General features: G+C 42.8%; 1 protein-coding gene across 1 annotated transcript in view; it reads right to left on the reverse strand.

Annotated features, from left to right (window-relative positions):
- Window positions 1-18,711, reverse strand: part of LOC117668223 (opioid-binding protein/cell adhesion molecule homolog) — a 991,290-nt gene that overhangs the window by 527,835 nt on the left and 444,744 nt on the right. The window lies entirely within an intron of this gene.

An 18,711-nucleotide genomic window follows, 5' to 3' on the forward strand; every position in this document is an offset into this window, starting at 1 on the left:
TATATCTGTTATCTTATATGTGTTTGACAATAAATAAATAAATAAATAAATAAATAAATAAATAAATAAATAAATAAACAAACAAACAAACTAACTAACTAACTAACTAACTAACTAACTAACTAACTAACTAACTCTCAGGGACTTTCTCCTACATTCTAGATGGTTTTCATCCTAATTGTTAAGCTGGATAGAAATTAAAACTCAGCGATGTCTGGAGTGACCACTCTCTGTCCCTACTTCTGCACTGTCTGAGCACATTTCTCCAGGATTTCAAATAGGATTCTTTTCCAGATAATCATGGAGAAAGCAAGGACTGAACTATAGATGTTCTCCATGGGACAAGGCCAGTGGTGGGTTGCCCCCGGTTCGCACCAGTTCTATAGAACCGGTAGTAAAACTGGCAGGAGGCTCCACCCACCGACCCCGATGTCATCAGAACGCTTCTGCACAAGCAAAGCCAGTGCGCTCAGTGTACCCATTGCAAACCAGTAGTAAAGGTAAGTAGAACCTGCCCCTGGAAAAGGCCAATATACAGGAGGAACATTTCAGAGGCGATCTGCTCAAGAGTATTCCAACAGAGCCCTCTTTACTGGAAGCCATGGATTGTTTCCACTGTGAGTCACGGAGAAGGATACTGTACCTAACAGTGATCTACCTGGGACAAATGAAAGGCATCCATTTGGTTGCTTTTAATGAGACTATACTGAAGGAGGTTCAGTTAAAATGCTGAAATCTGGAAAGCCACAGTAGCTGGCAAGTGGAGAGGCCAAATAACTGGAGCTACAGGAGAATCTGACAGGTATGTAGCCAGAATAAAATTAAGGATGACAGACAGTCAAGATAGAAGCTGACTAGTTCTAGTAACCGCCTAGTGTAGTCTTTTCCAATGTGGAATCCTATAAATGTTTGGGGATTTCATCTCCATGCATGCTGGCTAGAATGGAGTGGAAACGATAGAAAATTTGACATATTTGAAAGGTTCCAAATTGGGGGGGGGGTTGCCCAAATCTAACCTGTTGTGAAAGTAGGTGTACGTGTTGACACAGAGCCAAATGAACATTAGAGCTCCAGAAGATACTTCTGGATGCCTAGTTAGCCATTCACATCACCACATCACCCCATGCTTATGGAGGATTGTTATAGAGACTTCCATGCTTCCCATCCAAACTCCATTGGCCTACATGGACAACTATGGAGCCTTTGTTTGTTTGTTTGTTTGTTTGTTTGTTTAATTGTTTGTCAACAAATACAAGGAAACAAGTATCAGTATAGACATAGACATGGACACATGAAAAAAAAATGGCACAAATAAATGGATATAAATAGGCAAAACGTAGCCATAAACACATGATTACCCTGTTTTCCCCAAAATAAGACATCCCCTGATAATAAGCCCAATCGGGCTTTTGAGTGCATGGCAATAAGGCCAAGCACTTATTTGAGGGTTCAAAAAAATATAAGACAGGGTCTTATTTTTGGGGAAACATGGTACATATAAATGGGGACAGTAGGACAGGGACGGTAGGCACGCTGGTGCGCTTATCCACGCCCCCTTAGGGACCTCTTAAGAAACGTGTAAGTTCCACGGTAGACACTTTAAGGTAAAAGGTATGGGGGTTAGAGAAACTAAAAAACAGGATCAGGTAGAGTGTTCCAGACATTTAACTACTTTATTGCTGAAGTTGTATTTTCTGCAATCAAGATTAGAGCAAATTACATTTAGTTTGTATCTATTGATAGCCCTTGTGTAACTACGGTTGAAGTTAAAGAAGTCATTAACAGGTAGGATGTTAAGGTAGATAATCTTATGAACTAAGCATAGGTCGGAACGTAGATGACATAGTTCAAGGTTATCCAGGTCTAAAATTTCAAGCCTGGTGGTATAAGGAATTTTATTGCGAGCAGAGGAGTTGAATACTCTTCTTGTAAAGTACCTCTGGACTCTCTCTAATGTATTAATGTCCGAAATACAATGAGGGTTCCAGGCAGGTGAGCAGTATTTTAGGATAGGTCTGGCAAAGGTTTTGTATGCCCTAGTTAGAAGTATAGTGTTAACAGAGAGAAAACTTCGTAAAATAAGGTTGACAACTCTTAATGCCTTTTTAGCAATGTTGTTACAGTGAGCTCTGGAGCTTTGATCTTTTGAAATGAGTACTTCTAGGTCCTTGACAGAGTGTGGGTCATCTTTTAGATCGTTCCCACGCAGCTTGTTTTTGATGCAAGGATGAAATCCAGCTAGTTCTGACAGGTTCTGGAGAACCGGTAGCGGAAATTTTCAGTAGTTCGGAGAACCGGCAAATGCAACCTCTGGCTGGCCCCAGAGTGGGGTGGGAATGGAAATTTTGCAATAACCTTCCCCCAGGAGAGGGGAGGGAATGGGGATTTTGCAGTATCCTTCCCCTGGAGTGGGGAGGGAATGGAGATTTTGCAGTACCCTTCCCCTGGAGTGGGGAGGGAATGGTGATTTTGTAGTATCCTTCCCCTGGAGTGGGGTGGGAATGGGGATTTTGCAGTATCCTTCCCCTGCCATGCCCACCAAGCCACACCCACCAAGCCACACCCACAGAACCCGGTAGTAAAAAAAATTGGATTTCACCACTGATTTGATGTTCTGATTTCTATTGCCAATGTGCAGGACTGAGCATTTGTTAGCAGAGACTTGGAGTTGCCAATTGTTTGACCGTTCAGATACATAATCGAGGTCGTTTTGTAGGGCAGTAGAATTGTCCGAGGAACCAACTCATATTGCCCATTGCTGGTGGCATCTAACGAATGAATGGATGAAGTAAGATATCTTCTGTCTCTTCAAGCGATTGCCAGTCAACTGGAGCAGGAATAAGAAAGCCTGAATTTGCTAAATTCAATCTCAAATCTTTTCTCGGAAAAACACACTGTGGAGATCACGGGTCCTCTACAGTTTCTAATTTAGTCCCCAAATTAGCAGGAAAAGTCCCGTCAATTAGAATGAAGGTGTAATGCGACTTGGCATATCTATCCTTCACTTCTTTTGTCGTCATGACATCCATAGTTGATACTTCTCAGAATTAATTACACTCTCGATGCCGCTAATTTTTTTTTGAAGTCACCAATAACCTGACAGCTCAATATTCTTATTATGACCAAAACTGGAGCTCTTGAATCCCAAATTGGATTCGTACAGAAGCTTAGAAACATTGAACCGCATTGTGCAAAGATAAGCTAAACAAGAATAAACCTTGCTGTTTCCTCCGGGCATCTAGTCTATGGCCCGAAGCAAGGGTTATTTTAAGTTCTTGACTTGCGTTAACATGTGTGTTTCTTTCTTTCCCCCTCTTCGTTGCTTCCACTGTTTAAATTGGCATGCCCCACCAGTTGTGTGAACAGGCCTCGTGCCTCGCCACTATTTGCTATCTTAGGCAGCCAATCATTATTTTATAAAGCTGCGGAGCTGTTTTATTAATATTAATATACCTGCAGCAACTCCTAATTTCCTCCATCATTTTACTAATTAGCTGTATTGAATTGCAAAGATCATCTGCATGAATAACGATGCCTCCAGTACTTCTTTCACTATTTGGGCTTGTACTCTGGGAAGGGTGTTAGAAGAGAACCAGAAGCCATAAAGAGTTTTCTACGGTTCCCATTCGCTAGATTGGGAAAAAAAAGAAGCAGCAGCAGATTAAAGCACTGTTAACTAATACCAGCTGCCTGCAATTACTGCAAGTTCAAATTTCACCAGGCTCAAGGTTGACTCAGCCTTCCATCCTTCCGAGGTAGGTAAAATGAGGACCCGGTTTGTGGGGGCAATAAACTGACTTTGTATATAAAAAAACACCACTTAGGGGGCCCCCAAAAGCCCTACTAAGCAGGTATATAGCAGGTATATAGAAAAGTATGAATGCTATTGCTTAAAAGCATTGTAAGCCGCCCTGAGTCTCCGGAAAAGGGCGGCATATAAATCGAACCAAATAAATAAATAAATAAATAAATAAATAAATAAATAAATAAATAAATAAATAAATAAATAAATAAGGGCAGGGACAATGTCCTTTGCGGGGTTACCTTTAGTGAAGTAAAGGGATTGGATAAATTATGTAAAAAACATTTTTGAGTAGGACTGAAGTCACGTGGGAGGAGCTAATTTTGGACCCATAATTGCTTCCAGTGTATAGATTAATAGAGTTGGAAGGGACCTTGTAGGTCATCTAGTCCAACCCCCTGCCCAAGCAGGAGACCCAACACCATTTCTGAAAGATGGCAGTCCACTCTCTTCTTGAAAGCTTCCAGTGATGTAGCTCCCACTACTGCTGTTCCATCGGTTGATTGCTCTCACTGTCAGAAAGTTCCTCCTCATTTTTAGGTTGAATCTGTCCTTGATCAGTTTCCATCCATTATTCCTTGTCTGGCCTTCGGGTGGTTTGGAAGATAGCTTGACCCCCTCCTCTCTGTGGCAGCCCATCAAATATTGGAAGGCTGCTATCCTGTCTCCCCTGGTCCTTCTCTTCACTAGACTAGCCAGGCCCAGTTCCAGCAACCATTCTTCGTATGTTTTAGTCTCCAGTCCCCTAATCATCTTGGTTGCTCTTCTCTGCACTCTTTCTAGAGTCTCAACATCTTTTTTATAGTGTGGTGACCAAAACTGGCTGCAGTACTTTAGGTGTGGTCTTACTAAGGCTTTATAGAGTGGTATTAGTACCTCACTTGATCTTGATTGTATCCCTCTGTTAATGCAATTTAGGATTGCATTGGCTTTTTTGGCTGCTGCCACACACTGTTTTTTCATATTAAATTGATTGTCCACTAAGAATCCAAGATCCCTGTCATAGCTCCTGCTATTAAGGCTGATTTCACCCAGTCTATATGTGTACTTTTGGTCTCTCTCAACCCAACCACCTCACAAGATTGCTGCTCTGGTGAAAATAGGAGGAGGAAGATGTATTGGATATGTTCCCCCCCTTGAGTTGTTTGCAAAAGCAATAAAACTGAGCTATCAATGATCGAACAAATAAATAAACTTTCCAATCTATTTTATGACTCTGATATTTTAAAGAAATTGTCAACCCTGAAGCTGACCTGACCGAAGCCATTTTTACAGCTTCAGTGTTGCCACACTGGAGCTGAGGGATAGAGAGGGGGGGATTTGAGATGGAGGGGATTTTGTAGCCAAAACAAAATACTTTCTCTTGGGAACCAAGGACATTCTCACACCTGGTCGGAGGAAGGCGGAGTGTTGCTACCTGGTTGCCAGACTGCACCGTGATTGGACCATGTGACTGATAGTTTTGAGAAAGTGATAAAATTTGACTTTTAATTAGGTGAAAACTGTGGGATTCTTTAGAGTCGGTTTTCACCAGATCTGGGCCAATATATTTCCAATAAAGCTATTCTTTGAGGAATCCACCTGCCTCAGAGTTTTGTTTGCTATGGGATTATTACTTGGAACCCTGACAGAAATCAAGTTAGGGTTATGGGCAGGGGTGGGTTCTAAAATTTTTTACTACTGGTTCTGTGGGCGTGGCTTATTTTGTGGGCATGGTTTGATGGTCATGTGACAATTCTTTAGGTTTTTTTTTTTATTTAATTAAATTTATATGCCGCCCTTCTCCGGAGACTCAGGGCGGCTTACAATGCGTTAAGCAATAGCCTTCATACTTTTGTATATTTATACAAAGTCAGCTTATTGCCCCTACAAACTGGGTCCTCAATTTAGCAGAGGTACTGGTCTACCAGGCTTTTAACTGCTTGCAGAGCTGTACCGGTCTACCCATTTATTTTTGGTGCACTGGTCTACCACCACACTGCCTTTAAACACAGATCAGCTATAGGGCGGCCCTTTGAAGCCCCGCGGCAAGAGTTTAAACAGTTTTTTTCCTTCTAGCCAATCAGCTGGGAGGCAGCAAATAGATTGGGGGTGGGACCAAATAAAAGGTAAGAATAATGCAGGGGCGGGCGGGAGGGCCCAGCTCCCGAACAAAGAGAACCGGTTCGGTGACATTATATCGTCACCGCTACCGGTTCGGCCGAACCGGGCCGAACCGGGAGGAACCCACCACTGGTTATGGGACAGAGAGTCATCTGCGTATAGTGATGAGCATGTGAATCACAATGGCACCCATGTTCCTTATCTATGTCCCATTATTAGAAAGGAGAATATGAAATGCAATCCTTCTAAGATATTATACTATATTAAATTTGCATGGAAATGATCTTTTGATGAACCCTTTTGCTTATTCTGCCCCTGTGAGTTCTTTCACTGAAGTTCAATCAAACATTTGGGGGGGGGGCTTTCCAAGGTCACCGCGAAGGTACAATCGCTATTACTCTCCACTGTTCACCAAAGGCAGTTTCCATCAGTCCAAACTAGGATTCCATTCAATGAGCAACTGAGTTTCTGTTGCTGAAAAGAACTGCAGTCTCCTGTGCTTAATTATACACAACTCGGAACCGACTACTTCTTGTCATTGTGCTTTTTTCTGAGTTGAGACTATTAAGACACAGGTTGTACCGTGGGACCCACTAATGTTGAATAAATGGGATCAACTGATTTATCTTGTCAAACCAGCCATGCGGTTTTGTAGAATTAATGACATACTTTTTTCCCCCTTTCATCACACATAAAAGTAGTGTGTGGAAAGAAATGGAGAGTGAATAGATTTATCAGAAGCTCTCTTTTTTTCCCCCTCCTCCCTTTCCTCGCCCTTAAATTCATATTTCCTGAGCTTCATATAAAAGTCCTTCACAGAACAAATTCCACTAATTAAATTCTGCTCAATAAGGCGTTTTCCCCCCTTAGATTATCCATAAGTCCTCGCACATTCTTGCCAGCAAAGTGCTAATAACATCTTATTTATCTTTTTAAAATGGAATTTATCACTACGCACATGGAAATGAATAGAAATGGTGAAGGTGGGCTTCATAATTCCAGCGAAATAGGAGAAAAGGATTGGTTTTCTTTTTTTGGCAGCGTTATGATGAAGCTTTGAATTGATGGCTCAAGGGATGAGCATCCGTTAAGCTTTCACTAAAGAGACAAAACTGGGGCAACTATTTTTCTCCTGCATCACTCATACTTTGGAGAGGAACATCATCCTGTGGCAGGTTAAAAAGAAAAAAGAAAAAAGAAAGAAAATCAGCCAGAAAACCTCCTTGTCTTTGGTCTCACTGTTGAAGGAAGATAAACAAGAGAGCCTCCCAAATAGAAGTAAAGCCAAACATTTTAGCAGAATGGCAGAATTGTCATGTCAGAGTGAGCACAGTGTGACTATTTTGAGACAACCCAGGAGCAAAATACAGTAAACAGATGTTTGTCTTTCAAATAGTGGTTTATCTACAAGGAATATATACATACACATACTAGGCAAAGTCAGGCAATCAATCATCAACTATAGCACGGATATTCAACCAAGAAATGGTAAGCAGGATGTAATGGAAAATAACGAGAGCAGTTCCAGCAGCAGTAGTAGTAATGGTATTAGTAGTGTTTGTAGCAGTGAGCTACTGTAATGCTGTAATGATGATGCAATAGTAGTAATGAGTCAGCAGGATTATTTGACTCTTTACCACTTTAAGAGACTGTATTATACGAGAGGCCTTGTTGGGGCATATCTCTCTCTCCATGTGTGCTTCCGTGCTTTAGTTGATGATTATTTGCCTGACTTTGCCTAGTATGTGTATGTATATATTCCTTGTAGATAAACCACTATTTGAAAGACAAACCTCTGTTGCTCCTGGGTTTTCTCAAAATAGTCACACTGTGTGCACTCTGACATGTCATGACCCTAAGGACTCAACACACACTATATCAAAGTCCCCACTCCAAGATACAGATGCTGAGCAGGGTTCAAAATGCTGGTTAATGGAAAGTGTTAAAAGTATGAAAGGGATCCTTAAGCTTTTCCAAGTATTAATGCTATCATTTTGCTAATGTCACCAATGCCCCATGTAGACAGCATATGATATACAGACATGAAATGGGCATTCTTGGAGTTCAGGATTTAAAAAACAAGGCTATAGTCTGGACCATCAAAGAACATCTCAGGTGTACTCTTCAGTTCTCAAACATGAAAGGACAGGAATTCCTCAGGTTCTGAACTGGATGAGGTTTTTAAAGTCTATTTCTCACTGCTTTTCACAGACCAATAAAGTTGTAGTAAATGGAATTTTGATAACAAATTATGGATATATACATCAGTGGTGGGTTTCAAAAATTTTTACTACCTGTGGGTGTGGCTTGGTGGGCGTGGCTTGGTAGACATGGCAGGGGAAGGATACTATAAAATCTCCATTTCCTCTCCACTCCAGGAGAAGGTTACTGCAAAAGCCTCATTTCCTCCCGATAAACTGGGACTCGGGAGGCAGAGAATAGATGGGGACAGGGCCAATCAGAGGTGGTATTTACCGGTTCTCCGAACTAACCAAAATTTCCGCTACTGGTTCTCCAGAACTGGTCAGAACCTGCTGAAACCCACCTCTGATATACATGCTTGCTCCAATGGAAGAGGACATCATCTTTTTCCCTCTCCCTCTCCCTCCCTCCCTCCCTCTCTCTCTCTATCTCTCTATCTTCTACATGGACATCTAGGGGCAACTCAATTAATTACAGATATTCCTACTCCTAACTCCAATACACACACACACACACACATACACACACAGACTCACAAACTAAATACAAGGCTGCAACAGAGCTCTGAAAAGACAGTTGCGTTAGTAGCACCCAACTGGCACCATGCATATTACTTTTCTGGCCAAATGCACATAGCCTATAGCAGTGCTTCTCAACCGTGACAACTTCCAGAAGTGTGGACTTCAACTCCCAGAATTCCCTCAGCCAGCATGCATCTTAAAGTTGCCGAGGTTGAGAAATACTAATCTATAGGCTGGCCTATTTGCTTTCTTTAAACAAAACAGATACTAGGAGGCCCAATTGGCAACCGGATAGTTCCTTGCTGTTTGATAGGAAATGTCCTGATGTCTAAAACCACGATGGCCTAGCTTTTAAACAGGAAAAATGACTCTAAAGCTTAGCTTTGTTGATGATACTTCTCTTAATCCTTTAAACTCCTTCTCCTTCTTCACTTGGCCCTGAATCCCAGTGGTTCTAGGCTACGGAGTTGGCTGTCCATCATGGTTTCCTAAGAGCTCCTAGAAAATTTCAACAGCCATGCCTGATTATGACATTTACACTCAGTTGCTCACGCACAACATCTGGCAATCAGAGTGACACTTCTGTCAGAGAGGAAGAGTTTATTTAAATGTAATGGCTGATAGCTTACCGAAATAGTATCCTTTGTGAGTATAATCTAAGTTAGCACAGTATCACTGGTGGTTGCAGCTGGGAGGAAGGAAGGAAGGAAGGAAAGGTTTTGCTTATTGGCATATTCACCCCCAATCTGGGCTTACATTCACTTCTGCCCAGTCCTCTCCCTTCCCACCACCCCAACGTCAATGTTTAGTCAACTTCAAGTTACGTATATTGCATTTTCTAATGTACGCCAACTCAGAAAGCTCAAACTGCCCAAGTAACTGCTGATCCAGTCTAACAGAGAAATTATTGAATATGTCATCTGCACCTCTATAACTGTCTGGTTTGGTTCTGCAACCCAACAAGACAGACACAGACTTCAATGGATAGTTAGAACTGCAGAAAAAACAATTACTACCAACATGCCTTCCATTGAGGACCTGTATACTGCACGAGTCAAAAAAAAAAGCTGTGAAAATATTTACAGACCCCTCACATCCTGGACATAAATTGTTTCAACCCCTACCCTCAAAATGCCATAGAGGACTGCATACCAGAACAACTAGACACAAGAACAGTTTTTTTCCCGAACGCCATCATTCTGCTAAACAAATAATCCCCTCAACACTGTTAAACTATTTACTAAATCTGCACTACTATTAATCTTCTGATCATTCCCACCACCCATCTCCTCCCACTTATGACGGTATGATTGTAACTTTGTTGCTTGGATCCTTACGATTTATATTGATATTGTTTCCTGATTGCTTATTTGTAGCCTATGACTATCATTAAGTGTGGTACCTTATGATTCTTGATGAACATATCTTTTCTTTTATGTATACTGAGAGCAGATGCACCAAGACAAATTCCTTGTGTGTCCAATCACACTTGGCCAATAAAAAATTCTATTCTATTCTGTTCTGTGTTCTGTTCTGTTCTGTTCTGTTCTGTTCTGTTCTGTTCTGTTCTGTTCTGTTCTGTTCTGTTCTGTTCTAACCAGCAACCAGATACAATCATGATTGTAGCTGCACCTCAATTCTGCAAACCATGAATTGTACACCTAAAGCAATGTGGAGAAACCGGGAAGTTTCTCCACATGGTCTTCCTGGGTTCAAGCTTGCAGATGGAAGGAAGGGTTTTGTTCATCAGCATTATACCGCGCTTCCGTCATTTGAAGAGCATAAATTAGAACAGAAGGAGAATGGATAATTAAGTGGAATTAATTATTCATCTACACACAGCTCTTCCCCAAATATACCACATATAACATCTGCCCACCTCTGGACGATGCTTTTGTACCATGGACAGTCCTGCAACTGATGTCTCCTTTTAGCATAGGCTTTCCAACCCCTCTGAAACCCAGTCTTTGACTAGCCTTTCCTCCTTCATTCTCACCCCATCTTTCCCCTCCATGAATGGTGCCATTCTGGCATTAAAAGGACACTAATGACTTTAATATGCCGCACAATTAAATATTGATTGGAAACGCTCCCCGAGTAGATCTTCCCCTCCATTTCTCTGCTTCCCAGGGAAAACTTCCCCTCCCATTTCCTAAACTGTCCCCATCCAGCAATTACCTTCATTAGGACCTGAGACTTGCTTAAAAGTACTTTTCTTGCTGCCACAAGTTTAATTAGACCACTCTTCCCAAGAAATTATTTATAGCTGAGCTTGGAAACTATTGTTAACCGAAATGTAAATAAGAGCCAGGGAACGAAGTCCCCGGATGCTGCTTTTGACGGGTGATCAGCTGCTTGGATTTTATTGGCCTTAATCCCAAGGCCTCATCTAGGGCGATGCATTTGTAAGAAAGGTTTGGGTAGACGGTGGGAATCAGGGCACAGGGAAGATTTCCTGAATCTTCACCAGTGGTGAAATCCTACTGGTTCGCACTGGTTCAGCAAACCAGTAGGGAAAAAAAAAACGCTACTGGACAGCCATTTGTCTGAAATGGTTTAGGGCCATAAAGGCAAACCTATGGCCATATCAGTGGGCACGCAAGCTCAGCATGCGTGTGCTGGCCAGCTGATTTTCGGGCCTTCTGGGCCCACCAGAAGTAGGGAAACAGGCTGTTTCCTGCCTCTGGAGGGCCTCGGGGAGTGGTGAGGAAGACTCGTTTTTCTCTCTCACCTGGCTCCAGAGCCTTTCTAGGAGTCTGGGGAGGGCGGAAACGGTCTCCCCACCCCCCGGAGGCCCTCCAGAGGCCAGAAACAGCCCATTTGTCAACTTCCGGGTCGTTTCTGGCATCTGGAGAGCCTCTGGAGGAGTGGGAGGCCATTTTCTCCCTCCCTAGACTCCTAGAGAGGCTCTGGAGGTTGGGGACAGGAAAAAACGGGCCTTCTGGTCCCACCGGAAGTTGGCAAACGGGTCATTTCTGGCTTCTGGAGGGCCTCTGGGATGTGGGGAAGGCTGTTTTCGCCCTCCCCAGACTCCTAGAGAGGCTCCGGAGTCAGGTGAGAGAGAAAAATGGGCCTACCGGGCCATCGCGTGCCAGGAGCGGGGGGAGCAGGAGGGAGGGTGTCGTGTGCGCATGCGCGGGGGCGGGGTGCATAGAATTATGGGTGTGGGCACGTGCGTGCATCCCCACTCCTCCCCCTCCTGGCACGCAATGGCAAAAAGGTTAGCCATCACTGGTTTAGGGTCTCTTGCCTTGAGCAAGGGATTGGATTAGAAGGCCTTCAAGGTGCCTTCCAATCCTGCTCCTGTTATCTGAATCTTGTTGTAATATGGTCGGGAGAAATGATTCTAAAACTGCAGCTAGGAAAGCAATTGGAAAATTTGTATCCTGTCTCTCCTCTGTGTGTGTGTGTGTGTGTGTGTGTATGTGTGTGTGTGTGTGTGTGTGTCTCGAAGTCGGTTTCATCTCCGCTCATATCTGTTCCATGCACATTACTGGATTTTCTGGAAAAATTATAACAGAGCGCCCTCTTTAGTGGAGAATCTTTATTATCTGCCACAAACATCTGTGCTGAGGTCCCTGCTTATTCTTTTAGCTCTGTTACCATAGAATCCAAGTATTTTTCCCTAAGTATTTACAGCTTTAAGATAGCAAAGGGGAGGGGGTGGGAGCCCCTCAAACACTTTACAGGCTGGGCTATTTTTAGCCATGGAGGAATGCAAAGGATGGCTGCTGATTAGGCTTTAGAAAAAGATCTGCTTCCTCCTGGTTTTATTACCAGCGGCTACTGAATATACACAATAGGAAGGGACCTTGGAGATCTTCTAGTCCAGCCCCCTGCTCAAGCAGGAGATCCTATTCCATTTCAGACAAGTGACTGTCCAATCTCTTCTTAAAAACCTCCAGTGATGAAGCAGCCACAACATCTGAAGGCAAACCGTTCCATGAGTTAATTGTTCTCGTTGTTAGGAAGTTTCTCCTTAATTCCAAGTTGCTTCTCTCCTTGATTGATCTCCAGCCATTGTTTCCTGTACCTTGTCTTCTGGTGCTTGAGAAAATAGGTTGACATATTGGAGCATTGCTATCAAGTGAGCACAACTAGTGAATACTAGTGCTATCTAGTGAACACAAGTGTCTAGTGAGCACAACTAGTGAATACTAGTACTATCTAGTGAACACAAGTGTCTAGTGAGCACAACTAGTGAACACTAGTGTTATCTATTGAACACAACTGTTTAGTGAGCACAACTAGTGAACACTAGTGCTATCTATTGAGCACAACTAGTGAACACTAGTGCTATCTAGTGAGCACGACTGTCCAGTGAGCACAACTAGTGAATACTAGTGCTATCTACTGAGCACAACTAGTGAATACTAGTGCTATCTAGTGAGCACAAGTAGTGAATACTAGTGCTATCTCATGAACACAACTGTCTAGTGAGCACAATTCGTGAATACTAGTGCTATCAAGTGAGCACTAGTGAACACTAATGCTATCTACTGAGCACAACTAGTGAACACTAGTGCTATCTCATGAACACAACTGTCTAGTGAGCACAATTCGTGAATACTAGTGCTATCTAGTGAGCACAACTAGTGAACACTAGTGCTATCTAATGAACACAACTGTCTAGTGAACACAAGTAGTGAACGCTAGTGCTAACTCGTGAACACAACCTACCTAGTGAGTGTTACCTAGTTTAGGAGAGGCAGCCGTTGAGGACATGGTAGGGAGGGTAGTTTTTCTATAAAACCATCTCAAGCATCCAAATCTAATTTTCAAACGTAATCCAGGTATTTAGGAGTTTGACTTAATTTTTTTTTGGTACTCTGCAAACATTTGACATGCTTAATTCATTCAGTTTACGTGGAGCTCCTCGAGATCCAATATATGCAGTAGTTTAAAGGCATGAAGCCTCTAACACTTTACACAGGAGCTGGGTGTGGAAAAATGATATTTTGTAGATACATCCTACAAGCTGATGGTAACCACTGTTGTTGTTTTTTTTAACCCTGTAGCAGTATTATGGCATCCACATATTTCAGTGAAACATGGTTTGCTTAACCTAGTTTATTAAAGGAGGCACCATTAATTGGGTTTGTGCATCATGTTAAGGCATACATCATAAAACTGAAGGAACATCTGGTTGAGCTCACCCAATATATTATGATAACACCAACAAATCAGCCATTGGCATCAACAGAGAAGAATTACTACCCAAATGGGTTGCCTGATGCGATCCAAAATACGACTTCCAGATGTAAGACGGGCAAAGCAGCAATCGGAACTAAAATAAAACGTAATAATTTTCTTTTATTTGCTTTATCTTAGCCAAAGCTTCATGCAGTTACGAGCCTGGCAAAAGCGCAGCGAGGGAGAAGAGTTAGCAGTGAAGTGGTGGAATCTGAACTCGTCCCGGTTAGGAGAACGGAGGCTGGAGGTGCAAAGCCAAGATTGGGGGATGGTTGAGGCAATAGTAGCCACAGCAGAAGCTGCAAGATCGTGAAGGGAAAAGATCAGTGGGACAGAATTGGACGGAAGAGCCCACCCAGAACTGAATGATAGCACTAAGAAATCCAGACATTGGATGATGGATTGTTAAACCTGGTAGCCAGAACTGGCCACAATATGCTGCTGCTAGGACTGCCAGAGAGGGATGGAAGGCTTGTTCTGGAATTTGGGCTCCTCCAAGATGATTTGAATAGTGAGTCCCTCCACCCCCCCACCCCCCCTCCCCCCCAGAGTGAGAGCATAGAGGTCACTGTTGTGAATCTAGCAGTGGATACTCAGCAGAATAACAGAATAAAGAGCCTTGGTAGTACAGTGGTTTAAGGCACCCTGTTATTAAGCTGGTTATTAAGACCAGCTGCCTGCAATTACTGCAGGGTTCGAATCTCGCCAAGGCTCAAGGTTGACTCAGCCTTCCATCCTTTCTAAGGTAGGTAAATTGAGGACCCAGTTTGTGGGGGCAATAAGCTGACTTTGTATAAATATACAAAAGGATGAAGGCTATTGCTGAGCACATTGTAAGCTGCCCTGAGTCTTCGGAGAAGGGCGGCATATAAATCAAATTAAAAAAAAAAAAACAGAATTGGAAAAGACCTTGGAGGTCTTCTAATCCAATCCACCCTGTGCAAGCAGGAGACCCTATACCAGTGGTGGGTTTATCTGCTCCTGCTTTCTGGCAGCTCTTCTCATACGTGCACCAGGAACAGGCTCCTCCTGTTCCTCTGCCTCTCTACTGTCGGCCTCTGGAGGCTCTGAAGTCCGCACATCACTCCCTGTCTCTGTCGTTAGAACTGACACATACTGATCATGCAGAAATATGTTGTTATGCAGATTCTGATTGGGCGAGTGATAAGAAAACACGTAAAAGTACTTCAGGTTATATGATGTTCTTGAATGGATGTCCTGTTTCCTGGCATGTGCGAAAACAGAATTTTGTTTCTTGTTCATCCACCGAGGTTGAATATGCTTGTGTTTCAGATGCATGTAATTCTCTAACGTGGTTTGGTGCTTTGGTCACAGATATCTGGACACACCCGATCCGACCGATCACCGTGATGGAAGACAATGAATCTGTGGTTTATATTTCTGAATCACGTTTCGCGTGTTCTAGGTCCAGACACATTGACATCCGTTATAAAAATAAAAAACAAGTGACTCTGACTAAGCAAACTACTATTTGCTGTTGGTATATAATAAACATCAGGAATGAACGCATCGAGCTCTTCAACATAAACAGTTCCTTTTCCTACGACCTGACAAGGATGATTGGAAAAAGAATATTAAAGCTCAGGTCCACCATCTTGAAAAAGAAATAAAACAAACTTACTAACTATATTTTGCCGGACAAAGGAAAACGATCGGGAAGTTAGAAAAGAAAGAATGTAGACATGTGCAGTAGTCCAATGTCTCACAAGGCCAGTCTTATCTCTATTGCTACAGATAAATAAAATTCTCTGGCAGGCTACCGTAAGTCTTAGGATGGAAGCTCAGCTGGCAAACACTTTTTTTTTTATTTTTATTTTTTAATTTGATTTATATGCCACCCTTCTCCGGAGACTCAGGGCGGCTTACAGTGCGTTAAGCAATAGCCTTCATACTTTTGTATATTTATACAAAGTCAGCTTATTGCCCCCACAAACTGGGTCCTCATTTTACCTACCTTAGAAAGGATGGAAGGCTGAGTCAACCTTGAGCCTGGCGAGATTCAATCTTACTTTAATTGCAGACAGCTGGTGTTAAATTACAGAGCTCTGTCTGTTGAGCTATCCAGGCTCCCTAACGCAGTGACAGGCCCCATCTCTGCCTCCGACGCAGAGCCCTCATCCTGGCCTTCCCCAGAATCCAGGACTGGCCCCTGTTCTTCCTCAGCCTCATCGCTGTCTGACTCCGCTGCCAGTTCCACAGGCTGCGGGCGGATCACAACAGTTTTCCAAAGGGGACCTAATGCTCAGGAAGTCTTCTGGGAAGGGTTTAGAATAGTTTTTTTCTCAACGTCAGCCAGGTTAAGGTGTGTGGACTTCAACTCCCAGAATTCCCCACCTACATTGTTGCCTGGGGAATTCTGGGAATTGAAGTTCACGCCTCTTTAAGTTGCTGAGGTTGAAAAACAGATGAACTCACAGCAGGTTGGAGCATCCGTGGCTAGCAAGAACAATTGTGATGTGTCTCTGTGTTGGATTTCCAGTATAACACTACGCTAGAAGTATAATTTTCCTCTTAAATTGACTCAAGAAATCCAATATTTATAGGTATGGTTTTTCCAGTGATGCTTGTTTGCTCCCTACAGTGCTTATATATCTAAAAAACAATAATATAGGAGTAGAGAGAGCTTTGGGGAAATGAAACAACACAAGATAGGAATGATCTGTCTGGTTTCCTTTTGATTTTTCCTCATCTCCAGAACATTTCTACGCTCTGGATTAACCTGCCTGTGGAGGAAAATCCTGATCCAAACCCCATTTAGATGCAAGTCAGCTTCTTCTGCATCCAAGCCAGGTCTGATCAAACCCTATTGTGCCTCCGGACAGGCATCACCAGGGGAATATCTATTATTTTAAAGGTACAATCGAGCCTAATTCTTCACTTATCACACTGTGACATGTTTTTATATAGTTTATTATCTCCATCATAGCACTGGGACCCACTGGGTCCGTTTCTATTGTTTGGCATTTCCTTCAAGTTCCTCATCTATAGTATTTCTTGTTATCTCTTTGATTAAGTTAGGGATTCTGGTCCCTCAAAATCCGCTTCCCCGGTAAATGTCAGCATTCATAGCTTCCCACTGCAAGAAGGAAAATGCCTTTTTTTTACACCTCCCCCTTTTGACCTATCTGTCACACGTCGTCTCCTTGCTTGGTTGATTAATTGGAGACGTTGACTCCCTCGGTTGAGATAGTTATCCTTTCTTTCTTTCTTCAGACACAAAGGAGACAAAATTTCTACATCGGAATGGGGGATTGACCAGATTCATAAAAGGTATACCGTAGACTTGAGGAGATCTGGCCAAAGAAGAACAAAACTTGAGGAAGCTAATGGTATCAACCCTTGAAGCCATTTTGAAGCGTCTTCAGGGCTCCCACAGTGAGGCTGGATGGAGTTGTGGGAATGAGGGAGTAGAGATAGCTGGGGACTTGTAGCCAAAATAAAATTCTTTCTCCTGGGAACTGAGGACGTTCCCATCTGGTGGTGGAGAGGCGTGGACTGAAGCCAGCTGGAGTTGGGATTGTGATCTGGTTGGACTATGTGATGGACTTGTCAACTGGGAAGAAGAACTTGGAATAGTCATTTCTAAAGATCTAAGTGCCAGAGGTCACTGTAACAACATTGCCAAAAAGGCATTAAGAGTTGCTAACATAATCTTGCACGGCTTCTTCTCTGATACTATTGTACTACTAACTAGAGCATACAAAACCTTTGCTAGACCAATACAGCTCGAATACAGCTCATCTGTCTGGAAACCACACTGCATATCGGACATAAATACAATTGAGAGAGTCCAGAGATTTTTTTTTTTTTAATTTATATGCCGCCCTTCTCCGGAGACTCAGTGCGGCTTACAATGCGTTAAGCGATAGCCTTCATACTTTTGTATATTTATACAAAGTCAGCTTATTGCCCCCACAATCTGGGTCTTCAATTTACCTACCTTAGAAAGGATGGAAGGTTGAGTCAACCTTGAGCCTGGCAAGATTCGATCTTACTTTAATTGCAGACAGCTGGTGTTAAATTACAGTGCTTCTGGTCTGTTGAGCTATCCAGGCTTTTTATTGTGGGTAGAGGAATGGAGGACCTTGAGCCTGGTGAGATTTGAACTTGCAGTAATTGCAAGCAGCAGATGTTAGTAACAGTGCTTAGTCCACTGTACTACAGGCTTTTATTTTATGAGAAGAGTCCTCCATTCCTCTACCCACAATAAAAAGCCTGGATAGCTCAACAGACCAGAAGCACTGTAATTTAACACCAGCTGTCTGCAATTAAAGTAAGATCGAATCTTGCCAGGCTCAAGGTTGACTCAGCCTTCCATCCTTTCTAAGGTAGGTAAATTGAAGACCCAGATTGTGGGGGCAATAAGCTGACTTTGTATAAATATACAAAAGGATGAAGGCTATTGCTTAATGCACTGTAAGCCGCCCTGAGTCTCTGGAGAAGGGCGGCATATAAATCAAATTAAAAAAAAACAAACCTTATGCCACCAGACTTGAACTTTTGCACAACTTAGAACTACACCAACTCCAGTCTGACCTAAGCGTAGTACATAAAATTATCTGCCACAATGTCCTATCTGTCAATGACTACTTCAGCTTCAACCACAACAATACACGAGCACACAATAGATACAAACTCAAGGTAAACCACTCCAAATTCGATTGCAGAAAATACGACTTCAGCAACAGAGTGGTCAATGCCTGGAATGCCCTACTTGACTCTGTGGTTTCTTCCCCAAACCCCCATAACTTTAACCTTAGACTGTCTACTGTTGACCTCACCCCATTCCTAAGAGGTGGTAAGGGGTGTGTATAAGTGCACCAGCGTGCTTACCATCCCTGTCCTAATGTCCCTTTTTACTCATATCCT

The sequence above is a fragment of the Pantherophis guttatus genome, chromosome 9 (genome assembly GCF_059756535.1).
Source record: "Pantherophis guttatus breed Tessera chromosome 9, ASM5975653v1, whole genome shotgun sequence".
NCBI classification, from domain to species: domain Eukaryota; kingdom Metazoa; phylum Chordata; class Lepidosauria; order Squamata; family Colubridae; genus Pantherophis; species Pantherophis guttatus.